The sequence below is a fragment of the Pungitius pungitius genome, chromosome 15 (assembly GCF_949316345.1).
Source record: "Pungitius pungitius chromosome 15, fPunPun2.1, whole genome shotgun sequence".
Taxonomy (NCBI): domain Eukaryota; kingdom Metazoa; phylum Chordata; class Actinopteri; order Perciformes; family Gasterosteidae; genus Pungitius; species Pungitius pungitius.
The window spans coordinates 18,825,194-18,841,161 of record NC_084914.1 but is presented as its reverse complement, the minus strand read 5'-3'; positions in this window follow the sequence as shown (position 1 = coordinate 18,841,161).

Genomic DNA, 15,968 nt, shown 5'->3' with positions numbered 1-15,968 from the left:
AGGGAGGACTCAGGTGCAGGATTCTTCCAGAAGTGCTCTTTATTAGGAACGGAACGTGCACCAACGGGAACTAACAATAGACAATGACGCGACCAGGGACAACAGGCACACAGGGCTTAAATACACTAGGGAGGTGCAGGTGATTGGACACAGGTGGAATCAATCAGGCAATTACAGGACAAGGCAGGAAGTGAAGTTACCCAGAGACACAAGAGACATGAAACTACAAAATAAAACAGGAAGAGAGACCAAACCGTGACACGGGGGGGGGGGCAGCGGTCAGCCAGACACGCCTTTTAAAAAGAGACTAAAGAGACAAAATCAATCACTCTTGGGGCTGGTATTCAAACCTGAGTCAGTGGTTTCATAAACGGAATCCACCAACACCAGGCTTATGCCGAGCTGCAAAAGACCTGCAAAAAGTAAATGAAATGCAGTTGATGGAGATCGCAGAGTAATTGTTACGGGTCTCGGGCACGATGACCACAATAATGAAAAGATGTATTCCCTTTGAAATAAAAGGTAGAGTCTGAAGAGAAAGAATCACAGCAACACTCGTTCTCCAGATTGCGTCTGTATAATTCAGTGATTTTCAACCTTTTTTGAGCCGCGGCACATTTTTTACACTTACAAAATTCTGGGGCACACCACCAACCAACATGACACTCTAACACAGTACATACAATACATATAGTTGATAATATAGTTTCTAAATGTATTCATACTCACTTAGTGTGAAACCTGGGCCTGTTTCGATGAACACAAAATGGATATCCTGCAGGAATGGTAGAAAGACACACAAAGCTCTTCCTCAACAGCTCTCAGTCTCTCTGTTTTTCGGGTTTTTATCCAAGTGAAGCTTGAGAAGCTCCGCTCACATAGATATGTGTGGTTGAAAACGGGAGCAATGCCAAAATAGCTTTGTTGTCCAGAATGGGGAACTCCTCGGCAACAGATAACCAAAAACTGTCCAAAGGAAGATCAGCAAAGTTTAGCTTTAAACCACATGTTTCAGTTCAATGAGTTCCTCTTGCTCCTTTAAGGTCCTTTCCAGCAACGGATGCTGAGCTGTAGGGTCCCTAACCCAGTCAAGGCATTCTGTGAAGGCTGAAAGAAATAAAATGACAACTTCTCCTCGAGAGTTTTCAAATGTGTGCCAATCACCTCGCACATTACAGCAGTGTTGCCATCATGACGTTTCTCGGTCAGTGGGAACCTCTCAAGGTCGCCACGCTGCAGATGTTGTTGCCAGAGCTGCACCTTTAAACGGAATCCGTTTATTTTATCAGTGCTTGTGAGCAGGTTTTCATTTCGGCCTTGCATCCGTGTGTTCAGTTCATTCAGATGATGAAATATATCAGCCAGGTATTCCAGCTTTGCACCACTCAAGCAGTGCCTCACGGTGCACAAAACAGTGCGTAACAATAGCATCTGGGTTTCTTTCTTTGACCCTACTTACGAAGCCTTTGATGCGCCCGACCATGGCTGCGGCTCCATCAGTGCAGACACCTGTGCAGTTTTCCCACGTAAGCCCGATTTTTGTCAAATATTTCCTCCCCTGATGATTTTTCTGGCAGCGCCTTGCAAAATAGGAAGTTTTCTCTAATGGTTTCTCCATCCACAAAACGCACGTTGGCCAAGAGCTGACAATGTCCACTAATATCCGTCGACTCATCCAGTTGCAAGGCAAATTTGGGCATCTTTTCCAAAACAACAGTTTCGATGTCCACAGACATGTCATCAATACGTCTGGCAGTTGTGTTATCTGAGAGAGGCACTTTAGCTGTATCATCTCATTTACAAAGGCTTTATTAATGTTTCTGCCACAGTGTGGGACTTTTTTGATTTAGCTACGAGTTCAGCAACAAGGTAGCTAGCTTTGAGGGCTCTCTCGTTTAACTTTGTGTTTTTTTCTAAAAAAAAGTTGCCTGTTTCTCATTGTTTGCACGTAAGCGTAAGAAATAGGGGGTTTCGTTTGGAGATGGCGTTTAAGCTTGCTTGGCACCATGGCGCCATTGGATAGCTTCTCACAACACACCAAGCACAGCGGCGTCGGTGCTGTCGCATCTCCGGTGAAAGTAAATCCAAATTAAAGCTGCGAGCAGCGATGAACGGGCCGCCTTCGCCTCTCCTTGCATGTCGGGGGGGGGGCAGCGGTCAGCCGGACACGCGGGTCAAAAAGAGACTAAATAATTCACTCTTGGGGCTGGTATTCAATCCAGAGTCTGGTTTCATAAAAACGGAATCCACCAACAACAACAAGAGACAGTTGATGGAGATCGCAGAGTAATTAAAAATGATAACTGACTTCCTGTTTGTTTTAGAGCATAGTTGTAGGAGCCATAAATGTTACACTTTGTGGGTGTTGGTTTGTTTTGTTTATTGGTTGTCATGGGACATGAGTGTAGCGGTGGGCGTGTGTGGTGCGCAAGGGGATGCCTAATTAAACCCTACCTGACACCCGTGCGGGTTCAGTTTGGCGTGGGGTGAGGACGGTTCTTTGTGTACCGCACTTCGCGATTCGCACACCACATGGACTCGGTGTAAAACCGGTTATCTAACGTGTTGCTCTACCTTGCATCAGAACGACTATTGGAGTCATGGAAGATATGGAGAGAAATAAACGGAGAGAACGGGAACAAGTGTGTGGACAGGAAGTTCATCTCCCCCGCCTTAGAGTTGGTCCGTTTGGATCCAGTATAGCCGCAACAATAGTCCTCAGAGACCTTTGCAGTCTCTGCAAAAAACCTTAAAAGTCTCTGAGGATTAAGCTCTAAAACAGGAAGTCAGTTATAATTTTTTGACTGTGAACATTCCCTGTATTTTTTTGCAGAGAGGCAAGAACCCTATTTGAGGGACGTTTTGATTCCAAATTTCCAAGTGAGCCCCTAGCCTTACACATTGCTCCAAGTCTTTTGACAGAAACATTGCATTTTTTTTTCTTCTCTTTTTTCCACGTGTCCGGCTGATCTAAAGAACAAAGGTATTCAGTTTACTCTCCTTGGTGAGGTTACTGACTCAAATTTGTAAAAATAGCTGCAAAATATAGTCCCCACAGATCGCATTCTCTGCCTTGAAGCAATGTGGGTGAATCCCCTTTTTAGGTCACGTTTTGATTGTACAATCACAGTTGAGCCCGTGGCTGCATTGGATAGTCACAGGTTTTTCAATATTTTGACGGAGGTGAAGGCCCGTTCATCGCTGCTCGCAGCTTTAATCAGGGCCTGGGCCGACTGAAAGTCGGGCGAAAGCCCTATTGAAATTGCAAGAATTATTATTATTATTTCGCCACTTCGATCGCACTTTTGGGGCCTTTATCATATTCAAAAACTCAGAAGTGCGAAAAATTTAGATATTCTTGGGGTTGTGCAATTAGGGGATGAAAAAAAGTGCTCTCTAGCGCCCCCGTAAAAAAAGGTGATCCCACATTTCAATATTATATCAACCTAAAGAATCAAACAATAACATTTAAGATCCAACAGCTAACCGTTACATGCTCTCCACTTCTTACAGAGCACTTCAAACATGGTCATGTTATCGCCTGAAGCCACACATTGAATCCACATCTCCTGTGTTTTACAGAGACTCAAACAGGTGTGACTTGACTGCATAAAAATGTGATCTTCAATAAATGAATGACTTTTGAAAATCTTTCAGTACAACAAGGTTTGTGAGAACTGGCTGATCGAGGGTCATTATATGTAGGTTCAAATGCCATCCCAGGTTAACCTTCTCATTTCCGGCTGACCGCTGCCCCCCCCAACATGCAAGGGGAGGCGAAGACTCGTTCATCGCTGCTCCCAGCTTTTAGTATTATTATTTCACCACTTCAAACCCCAAAAACTCTTGAATTTTTGCAGGCGAATTTTTTTTTATATTCTTAGGCTCCCGCAATTTGGGGATGAAAAAAAGTGCTCTCTAGTAGGGTTGGGTATCGAGAACCGATTGGACTTGGGACTAGCTCTGCGATTTACCCGGTATCGTTCAAAAGTTTTAAATTCGATTCCTAGTTTCGATTCTCAGTCCGCCGGAAATAGAAACCGCTGAACACCAACGAAGAAGCGTCCACCGGAAGTGATGTCATAACAGCGCGATCGAACATGGACAGCGTCCCGGTTGTTGTGAATTTGTGACGAATCAGACCAGTGCGCGCGGGGCGGTGCCGGGTGGCCCGAGCGGAGCGGTCCTGTCTGTTAAAATGAGCCGTGAGGCTGGCGCTGCAAAGACCGCTAGCATTCCAATTCAAACAATACCAACCCTACTCTCTAGCGCCCCGCATCTTTAATAGATGTTCACATTGGGTCCTAGAACATCCCCTGACATTTTTAAAAAAATTGAACATTAGGGGGCGCTATAGTGATTCTCTGTATTTTTGTTTGTTTTTTGCCGTATTTTGGTTTTACAAACGAACGAACTCCTCCGAGAATTTAAATCCGACAAGTGGATCCCGACAACCGTCGGGTCAAAAGTCATTAAAATCAAGAGTTTTCATAAAACTACCTGGGCGTGATTGTGCGTCCATTTTGGACAATTTTTGACAATTTTCTTCAAAATGTAAAATGGTATAACTCCAAGGAACATTGATATTTCTGGCTAGAAATGTTTATTCATGATGCTTGTGTAGGCCTATAAGTATTCCCATGCAGTGATCTTCAAAAAAGTATAGCGCCACCTATTGGCCTAGGTCAATGCAAATTTTCTACAGTTAGATGTCCATCTCCTAGCCCTTTAATCTGATCCACTTCAAATCTGTGAATATTAGGCTTAAGACTGTGATGATAGGTCACAGTGAATATTGGGAGTTTTTGACAAACTTTGTTGCCATGACGACACCATGAAAGTTCAAGCACATCTTCTGAGCCTTGGCAAACTCAAACTCTTGAAAAGCTCTGAGTGTCCTAAGTGATGACCTTTACAGACCTGATGTGGAGTTTTGGATCAAAAGTTGAAGAAAAATTGCCTCCATAGCGCCCCCTGGAAGTTTTCGACGAAGCAGTGCCGGGACCCTGTTTGACCTACAAGTACGGTGATTTTTGAACAAATGTATTACAGGGAGACTTAAAAAACTGAGGACTATGCTCTAAAACAAACAAAGTCAGTTATAATTTTTTTAGGGTGAATATTCCCTGTATTTTAGCAAGAGAGTGACCAGTCCCGTTCGAGTGACGTTTTGATTGAGATATTGTTTCAGAGCACATAGCTCTTCTGCAAAGCTATTGGCCTCCGACGCCGGGGGCCGTGGGTTCAATTCCATGTCACGGCTGTATTATTTATTTTCTTCTCTTTTTGACCCGTGTGTTCTGCTGACCGCTGCCCCCCCCGACATGCAAGAAGAGGCCGTTCATCGCTGCTCGCAGCTTTAATAATAATTCTTGCAATTTCAATATGGCTTCGCCCGACTTTCAGTCGACTCAGGCTCTAATTAATATGAGTCATTATGAGTTGAGAAATAACTGCTTCAAAAAACATGTTTCTTTAACAGTGAAAGAAAGAAAACCATGAAACGGTTCAAACAATGAAACGTCAATGGCCAGCTTGAGATATCCAGACATTACAGATAATAGAGTCTAACATGTTGTTGGAGGCCTCTGATTCACCCCAGATGTCCCGCTGCTGGTGCTGGTGCACATTATAAAATGACATCATCAGCTGAATGAAGAAATGAACATAAGCAAGAACATCGCAGAGAAGTACAGAGAAAACACACATACAGACAGACAGACACACTGTTTGTGTGATCATAATTAATTTCAATTAGAAATGCAAATAACGAAGCACATCTTTGATTAAGCAGCAGTCAGGGTCCTTGTTGGTTTGTGATGTCCTCCTCTGAAGCAGCCGTTTTAAAAAGTATTGGGACACAGAAAATGTTGTAATTAATGTAGAATACTTCATGTAATGTATTTCTAATTAGTCCCCTGTCCCTCCCTCTGTTGCATCAGACACACTTTTCGCCTGCCCCAGGCTTCCACAGGATGCAGAGGAATTACAGACTAATTACACAGAGAGGGGCACTGGGATTCATCTGTCCCTGCAATTTACATATGAGCTAATTAGCATATGATGGAACTAATGACTAGTAATTCAGCCAATTACAAAGATGGGCTATCTCATTAAACCTAGGGGGAAAAAATCTTTGCAGACAAAGGAAAAGAAGAAAACTTTTCACCTTTATAACCTTCAAAACTCTGAGCCAATCCACTGGAGCAGCTGATTTTGATTTTATCCTTGAAAAATAAAATGTCTTGCTTTAACAACATAATGAGGCTAAATTGTGAATTGTGATTTTGGGCTATAAATGGTAAATGGACTGTACTTGTATAGCGCTTTTCTAGTCTTCCGACCACTCAAAGCACTTTAACACTACATGACCTCATTCACCCATTCACACCCATTTATACACAGATGACAGGAGCTGCGATACAGTGTCACCTGCCCATCAGTCACTAACATTCACACACGGTAGGGGGTGAATACTTACATATTTATATAGGCTTTGGCTTGTTCCTGTCACAAGGAACTTGAACTTTTTCATATTTGTACTGTTAAAAACTGGAATTCAAAAATACTTTAGTAATAGTGTATATATATATTTTGTACTTTTTGTAATTTGATAATGTTTATGATGATTTTATTCTCATATTGATTAAATTTAATTTACCTGAGAGGGCTGTACACATGCGACATCCTCTGTCCCAGAAGCCTCACATCAATACATGAACCCCCACCCTGCAAAAGAGGAGCCCCTCTATCAGGATGGTCAGAGTGCAATAGATGTCATGTGTACAAAATAAAGGTAAAAATGCCCTTACAGTTTTAATGTTATCAACATGTTTCATCCAATAACATTTTGGGTAAGATAATATAACTCTTAATATTATTTGCCATGACAGTGTTTTCCAAATTTCCATATGCACCTCAGCTACATAGGCCGACTGATCCGGGGGGTTTTCCTGAATCAAAGCCTTATTTTGATCGGTGAATGACTGCTCGGCAAAGCAGAGGTTAGGCCTTAACAGAGATTAATGCTATCTTTAAAATAGTGTACAGACCAAATTGAAGGCTACTAGAAGAACAGTTGGTAAAATCAGCCACATTAATACCAGCTTCACCTAACTATATGATTTGTAATTGTTTGTCATTCCCCGATCCCCTGTAATCATAGCTAAAAACTAAAATGCTTTTTTTATTTTCCATTTTTTTTATAGAAATAATGGAGTGTTCAGAAAGCGGTGTTAATGGTGTTATTGCCATTTATTATTATTATATATTTTTGTATGTATTTGTTTTTCTTTAAGCATGTTACCTTTTGCAATAGTAGACTTTATAAATAGTGGAGGATTGGCAGTTGTGTGGAGGATGAATGCTACTGGCCACCAGCAAGGATGAACATGGCAAAGGCGGTCATAGAGCAACGGGACCCTCACAATGACTGGGCGACATACTGTCAAAAGAAAAGTCGGTAAGGTGTCCATTTGTATGAGATTATCTGACATGATGAGTTCACTGTTGGTTTGGTTTAAATTAACTCCAAATGAAACTAATTGCCACTCATTTGTCTCTTTCCCAAAGCAACGTATGAACAGAACACAGATGTACCAACCGAGTCCGATTCTACAGAGAAGACGGGAAGAGGGAAGCGCAAAAAAAGGTGAGGCTATTTGAATGTCAGGGTATGTGGCGGCAATAGATCCAGGCGCAGAGGGAAGTCAAAAATAAGGGTTTTTAATGTTCAACAGAAACAGCGGCACAAAAATAGAACTAAAATGCACTCTCGTGGGGACCAGCTTGGCAATAGGCTGAACAGAAATGAAATCCTCTGGACAGGGGAATCCCCTCCTGGAGGAGAGAAGCGCGATCGGAGCCCTGCACGACGCTGGAGACTGGACGAGCAAGGCTTGGCTGTGCGTAAAACAAGCGTGGTCAGAGACTGCTTGACGAGACAAGGGCTAGAAATACAATAATCCGACGAGACGCAAAGGGAACACATGCTAGATACAGACGGGGTGATTAGACATGACGAGAAACAGGTGTCACAGCAAGCGGCGCGGGCACTGATTGATGGGAAGGCTGTGAGAGAAGTGGGGGTGTGCGCTAAGGTGAGACTAATGGGCAAGTGAGTGTGTCAATGAATGTACATGGCAGAGGGAAAGAGAGAGAGACCCGGATCCTGACATTGAGTTACTACTACTAAATGGATGATGAAAAATTGGATTACCCAATGAATCAGGAAGGACAAGTTTTGTGGGAGTTTTGTTAAATGTATTCCGCTCAAAGCTGTCAAAACGAGGGAGGTAGACAACAGATACAATTAACCAATAAATACAATTAAATGTAATCAATTAATTAAAGTAACAATCACATGTTTAGGGGGAAAAGGAGATGTGTGCATACCTGATGGGGGAATGGGGTGTTGGAACAGATGTTAAGGAGGTGTCTCTCATACCCAGAGTGTTGTCATACTATATAGATCAGTAATGGAAATTCTCTGGTGGAAATGTGTACGAACCCTGGGTATAGTGGTATCACCTGTTTTTAAAACTCGCCAGCCCATATCCATCCCTTCTGGGCCCCACTTGGTTGTGTCGACAGGGCAGTGGCACGAAAGAAAACCAAAACGGATAAAGAAACGGTCACTACCGACTATCTTGGTATGAATAGCATCCAATTCACTACTCACTCTCTTAAACTTTAAATCTTGAAAGAAATTATTCGTTTGTGAACATGATTAGTGTGGTGAATGTAAACTTAGAAAGCTAACGTTAGCTAATGAGCATCCGACGAGTTAGGGTTTGGTGGAAAACAACTTTTTTTAAAGTTTGGCAGAAACTACCGCGTCAAAAGGCCCAATATTCGCCCGAATCCTGGATTCAGTGCATCCCTAGCTAGTATACCAGGAGGCTAGTAATAATGTGTTCTCCTGCTGCTTGTTGACAGCTGAGTTTACGTTCACCACACTAATGTTCACATTCACAAACAAATAACTTCTTTCAAGATTTAAAGTTTAAGAGAGTGAGCAGTGAATTGGATGCTATTTCATTGTTACATACTTAGCTAGTCGGTAGTGACCGTTTCTTCGTCCGTTTTGGTTTTCATTCGTGCCACTGGCATCTCTTATTTCGGGGTGCAGCGCATATGGTTCAGTGGCGCTCATCTATCTGGAGTTTTGAGAAATTGGATGTGTGGCGTGAGTGCGTGAAAACAGGCAAAAACGTGTGTCACACGGTGAAAGCGTGAGAGTTGGCAGCTCTGTTGTACATCAGGAAGTGTTGTGTAAGTCAGTGTTACAAATTAACCATGTTGTTGATGTTGTAACTAAAACAGTTAACTTCATAAGGGCAAGAACATTGAATCACAGAGAGTTTGTTTCACTTTTGGAGGAAAGCGAGACTGAACATTGTGACATAGGCTACCACACAGCTGTCAGGTGGCTCAGCCTGGGCCAAGTGTGAAATGTTTCTGGGACCTGAGAAAAGAGATTCACGAGTTCTGTGTGAAGAAAGGAAAGGACATCATTATCTGAATCTGTATCTGTTGAACCATATGAATTATCTGTATCCGTATCTGTACTCGGATTGGCCGGGACTTAACCCGGAAGTATGAAGGATTTAACCCGTAAATTGTCTGGTCTTTTTTAAGCATGCAATTGACCCTTTGCAGGGAGCTTGATTGACAGGTGATATGACCAATCATACATGAACTTGAAAAACACTGATGCACTGTACTGACGCATTTCTGCGGTTAAAACAGCATTCCTTCTTAATTCTGTATCACTGATGATCATGAGAGAGAGAGGGGAAGTGTGTGTGTGGCTTAATTTGTAATATTAATATTTAGTTATTTAACACAACTATTCAACGTCAGACACTGAGTGCGTGAAGAGAGCCAGCAGACGGTAAAAAAAACTGATGACCGGCAAAGAGAGAGGGAGAGTAGGTCAGTACGTGAAGTTAAAAAAAAAAATCTCCGACAGGCAGAGACGCAACGCGAGTCGCATTCTTACCTGAACTCTACTAGTTAAGAACAACAAACCGAAGCAAAAAAAATAAATGCGAAGAAATCGTTTAATGAATGAACTAAATGTCAAACTGCAGTGCAGAGGCCTTTTTGTACATGGAATGTACAGCGCAGTGAAGGCTTTCATGAGAAATTTGCAGCTTCTCTCAAGCCTAATGAAGGCCAACATGTTCACCCACTTGCCAACAATGAAGGAAGCCACAAAATCAGCTGATCACCTCGACAAGTACTTATCCATGTTAGAAGCACTGCATGGTGAGTTTTCAAGGCGATTTCAAGACTTTAAAACAGTTGAGAGTGAGATGCACCTGCAGTGTGGAGAATGCACCCAGTGATGTTCAGATGACACTGATGTACCTGCAGTCTGACACACTTCTGGCAGAGCACTTTAGGTCAGTCTCACTACTGGACATCAACTCTTCCCTCAAAGAGGAGAACTTTCCACACATGCTCAGAAGATTCTAGTCCTCTTTGGATCTACCTACGTATGTGAACAGACATTCTCAGTGATGAAGTTCAACAAATCCAGATACCGATCTTCTGTCACTGATGACCACCTCTCAGCTGTCCTTCGCATATCCACCTCAGACATTCAGCCAGATTTCAATGCACTTGTTAAAGCCCAGAGAAGGCTGTTTTTTTCCCACTGAACGAGTAAAATGAACTGTAAAATATTAAAAGCATTGCTTTTTGCATCAAGTTTAACATACTGTAAAACACCTATTCAGTATTTGGGAAGATTAACATGTTAAAAATAAAATGAAACACTGATGCGATTATTGTTTTTACTTCTATGAGTATTTTCCTATATGACCTACACAATTTCATATGTTTATATACATATTTACAGAATATTGTGAGGCGTCTGGGTCCAAACCAAACACAAAGTTAGGGGGGGGGGGGGGCTACCCTGATTGGCAACTCAACACAGCCGTGCTCCTGCGAGCGGGGCTGGGAACATATCACCCTGATTGAGGATTACTCTGGGGGCGTACCTCCCATCAATGACCCGCCCCAAGAGCTGCACCCCCCTCTGCGTACGCCGGTGCTGCAATAGAAACTCTCACATGATCGGGGGGAGGTTAGGGCCGAGACTCCACAATATCCTTATTCTTCTGATTACCAGTAACAACTAATCAAAAATATATAATTTGATGCTTTTTACAATTAAAATCAATTAATCAAAATTAATACTGAGCAGAATTAAGTTCAGGTTGGTTTGGCCCTCCGAAACAACTCAGATTTCTCATGTGACCCCTTGGAAAAATTAATTGCCCACCCCTGCTCTATACTATGGTTGAAATGCACTTATTGTAAGTCGCTAAATTTAATGTAATACTACACTCACAGACTCAAACACACCCCCATGTTCACTTGAAGCTTATTCATTAAATTATTACCAAAAAATATCCAAGTGCTACGAGATGAAATTAAAATGGCATTTCTAAAAAATTAGAAGCTTAGAGGGCTAGAGGCTTCTTAGTTAGCTGCCGTGTGTCTCCCTTTACAGGCATAACATCAAGTACTGTACAACCCACAGTATATGCACAAGCGCACCATTTTTTGGCGCTTAATAAACTTCTGGATGTTGCATATTTCACTGCTTCAATTGATAAATTGTGTGATTATGAATATTATATATACTGATTTGCCCATGCACAGACTCTCACACATACATATGATACATAAACACATATAACTTTTCATTTGTATCAATTAGACTCTTTGGGCTGGTTTTTATCTAATTATTCAGAAAGAGTTGAGATAATTATTTTTGCCAGCAACTTCTCATTGGATGATGAAGAATTCCATGAAGCCTCGTGCCAGCAGGCACATTTAAATAAATATTATCTGATTGATTAGTAATGAGGCGCTTAAAATGAGCCTATACATTTTCGCATTTAATGTTAACTTGTCTGTGATACTTTGTAGTGTTTGCAGGAGGGCAGTGTGAGTTTTTGCCATGATTATATGATTAATGAATCATAATTGTATTTTGTATAGCGCAATAATGCCCTCCGAGGGCTTTACAGTCTCTATACGTGTGACATACTCTGTCACCAAACTCTCACAACATCTGTGTCTTTACGCGCAGTTGTGTCGACGGACTAGTTTCAATTCATGGTCCAAAAAGGCTTGCTCCGGTTGCAACGTTTTTTGTATAAGACGACCTAGAGAGTGACATATTTGTGTGTGGAATTTGTTGGTTTATTTATTTAGAGACTTTTTTGCCCCCGGCATCACCACTTCTGCTTTTTAGCGCCTTTTAACGCTATTTACGGATTTCTTCTGACAAAGCTCTTCAAACTGATCCATTCTCTTTGTAAAAAATCTTTGTTTTAATAATGGCGGAATTATGCTTTGAAACCGGAAATGTGAGCATCCAGAAAGGATGTAGTTAGCAGACCAATCACAGCCTTGTGGGCTGCATGAGGCTTGCGTAGCTTCTGAAGCACTCAAGAAGGGTGCAAGGGGCTCTTGTGTGTATGTGTGCTTTCATTTCTCTGAAAACGCAAAAGCATAAAGTAGGTTTCAGAGCAGGGGTGCCCACGCATTTCAGCCTCGCCAGGTACGTTTTCAACTGACCAAGTTGTGGCGATCTACCCCCTCCCTCCAAGGACCGGCCAGCTGACGGGAGTGGGGGGGGGGAGTAGTAGGGTAAAGTAGACTCAAAACGAGTCGATATGAAGAAAACAAATGGCCTCTCATCTGTCAGAAAGAGGAAACCGTCACAAGCATCCTGCACATTCTTGGTCATTACCTTACTGGAGTCAGTCTGTGTTGCTTTGGAATGAAATTAAATGCGTTTGTTAGAAAGCAAGTATAGCTAATTAGTAGGGTTGGGTATCGTTTGAATTTGAACGATTCCGATTCCTTGTTTCGATTGGGATTCTTTTAAGAGGCAGGGTCAAAAAAGTTTAAGTTTAAGATATTTTAAATGAGCTAGCTAACCAAGGGTCTTTCTGAAGGAAATAGTCTGACTTTCTCCATCAACGTTAATTCTATGAACTTATTAACTGAATTTCTAACAGGGCTGTTTTCAACTACAATATAAATATCAAACTATGAACTTAAATATTGTATAAACATTATAAATTATGAATATATTTTAACAGGGGTACACTTTCCTCAGAGCTTTATTTTTGAAACCTCACAAAAACACATTTACACGTGAGTGTGTGATACTGCAGGTACTTAAAGGTTACCTTGCTCCCACTGATGGACCCTTGGAGCCAGAGGAGGAGGCAGCGCGTCACACACGGGGCACACATAGGGGGGTGCCAACTCTCCCAACCTCAAGTCAGGGACACTTTCGCTGACGGGGGGGGGTCCTAGCGGTCTATGTTAAGTCTGCCCGTCGGTTGTGCACGTCTGCCTTGTTTGGAATAATTAAAGAGCACCTTTGTTTGGATACCTGGAAAGTCCTGCTTTTGAGTCCTCCCTCAACCTGCACCAGCAGCCACCTCGTGTCAGGTTAGGGGGTTAGTATTGTTGTGTAAACAATAATAATCTTATGGTTGGTGTAATGGCAAAAATGTAACCCTTTGAAATATTTAATTTTACAAACAGTTTATAAATTGCAAGTGCTGGGATGGTGTGGCCATGTAAAAGAATTGAGCTGAAGTGTCTCACGCTAATAAGATGTCCCCAGTCTCTTGGATGTAGTGTAACAACAAGTTGATTCACATGTGTAAGGAAGTTTCTGTTAATGCCACTTAGAGCCTTTATTCTTATTTTACGATTGTCTAAAATCTTCCATCACATTAGTACAAAAAGTAGGATTTCTTTTGTGTTGGAAAACAAACAGCTTCCGTCCGACCACTTTAATCCTTATGCAAACAAACTAATAACTTTGAACAAAAAGCCGTTGTATTTTCTCTACTGTAGGGTGTAATGGCAAAAATATATGTAACTCTTCTAAATGCTTCATTTGTATAACCAGTTTATTAATTGCAAGTGCTGAGATGGAAAGGCCATGGTATGAGAGCTGAAGTGTTCTTCACTGATAAATGTCCTCAGCGTCATAGCTCTAGAGACTAAACAAAGTAGGTCGTATGTGTGTAACCAGATTTGTTAGATAGAGAAATAGAACTTACTGAGCTTTGAAAACTATGGACTATTTTCGAATTTGTCCCTGGTATATAAAATTATAGATGGTTGGCCTCTCATTATGGAGGACGAAAAATGACTGAAAAAAAAAATGTATATAAAAGAATGAATACATTAATGTATTAATAAGTTTACACCTAAACAGAACATAACTACACGAGAAGCTATGAACGGGCCTTCGTCGTCACTGGATGACCACATGTCTACAGATTCCAAAGCATCAAGCCAACCTCTACAACACAGGACTTGTTGTGAATCAATGATCAAAACGTCGCTGAAATAATTTTGATCGCTCCCATTCAGTCAAGGCAAGATTGCTCTACATGAGCCTTTTCATATGTGGCATGACAAGCTCTTTACCCAGTTCCTTAATGAATAGTGTTACGGACCTGCCGGCTCCTCCTCCTCGTTTTGTCTATTTGCGTCTCCCCTACAGGTGAGTGGAGCACAGGTGTGACGTGTTGCCGATGATTGCTTCCAGGACCGCCTGGGATGGCTTGATGTATCCTGGGGGGTTAAAAAGCTCTGTAGACCTGGTTGAAGGAGGGCCGCCGCTTCTCCTTCTCTCCCGCACCGTTTTGCCGATTTTGTTTCCTTTTACATAACTCTTCATATACCCTGATTTCATACGCTTTCAGTTCTCCCGACTAACACTTATACTGAATTTATTTACCTTACATTGCTCATTCGTTATCATTAATGAACTATATTTTCTTTCAATCGAATTATCCGCATGGTCTTCCCTCTCTGTTGCATGGCCGGCACAGGCAGTACGTAACAATAGCACCATGCATTGTTAGTAGGGCTATCAAATGATTAAAAATCTTAATCAAATTAATCAGAATTTTCAGTGGATTAATCAGGGTTAATCACTATTTTCAATTACACCTTAATCCTAACCATTTTTTCTTTCTGAAATGCATACCAAAGATATATAACAGACACAGATACATAATTATCATTATTATTATTATTTTTTACATAAATACATTTTATTGATATTTGACTTGGTTTAATTCATTTCAGAAAATAATCAAATCAATGTTATTTGATAAGTTACAGACTGATTTCCCTGCATGGCTCTAGAAGGGTCTCCAGCCTCTGCAGTTTATCCCACTCTGGTGCGGCAAAACGAGTTTGTGCTCCTGATGGTCCAGGGCTGCAATGACCAGACATGTCAACCCTCCCCATATTTCCGGGAGACTACCGAATTTCAAAGCCCCTCCCGAAAATATCCCGGACCGACCTTTCTCCCGATTTCCACCGGACAATAATGAAAGTTACACCTTGAAGTCGAGCAGCAATTAGAACAGAAAAAGATGAGACTGGCGCTGCAAGGAAAACCGCTAGCACATTTCTTGGAGCAAAAGGTTGATTTTGTTAATGGCTGCGAACATTCAGCGTGGACTGGCGCAAACGACTTGCTGAACCTGACGGCCTGACATGTGCCTACAGGTGGCAGTAATGTGTTGTATAGGATAAAGTGCATTCCCTAGAGGAAGAGGTACTTTCCTGACCTGAATAATTTGTCACACTGCGCATGCGTGAAAAGTGTTAAAAAATGACGTAATTAACAAAACAATTAATTAACGTCGTTAACGCGCTATTTTTGACAGCCCTAATTGTTAGCCCTCCTTGCAGAGAAGGGTTGCAATGATCAAAAAAAAAAATCAAGGTACACACTTGACACCTTGGGAAAGAATTGATCACAACAGGTGCTGCGGCAGGTTAGATGAAATACCAAGCAAAATTCAAACAAAAGAATGCCAATTGTTAAATGTTGATGAACACTGATTTAGCAACCATGAATCGGAAACATTTTTGATGATATTGTTTAATTT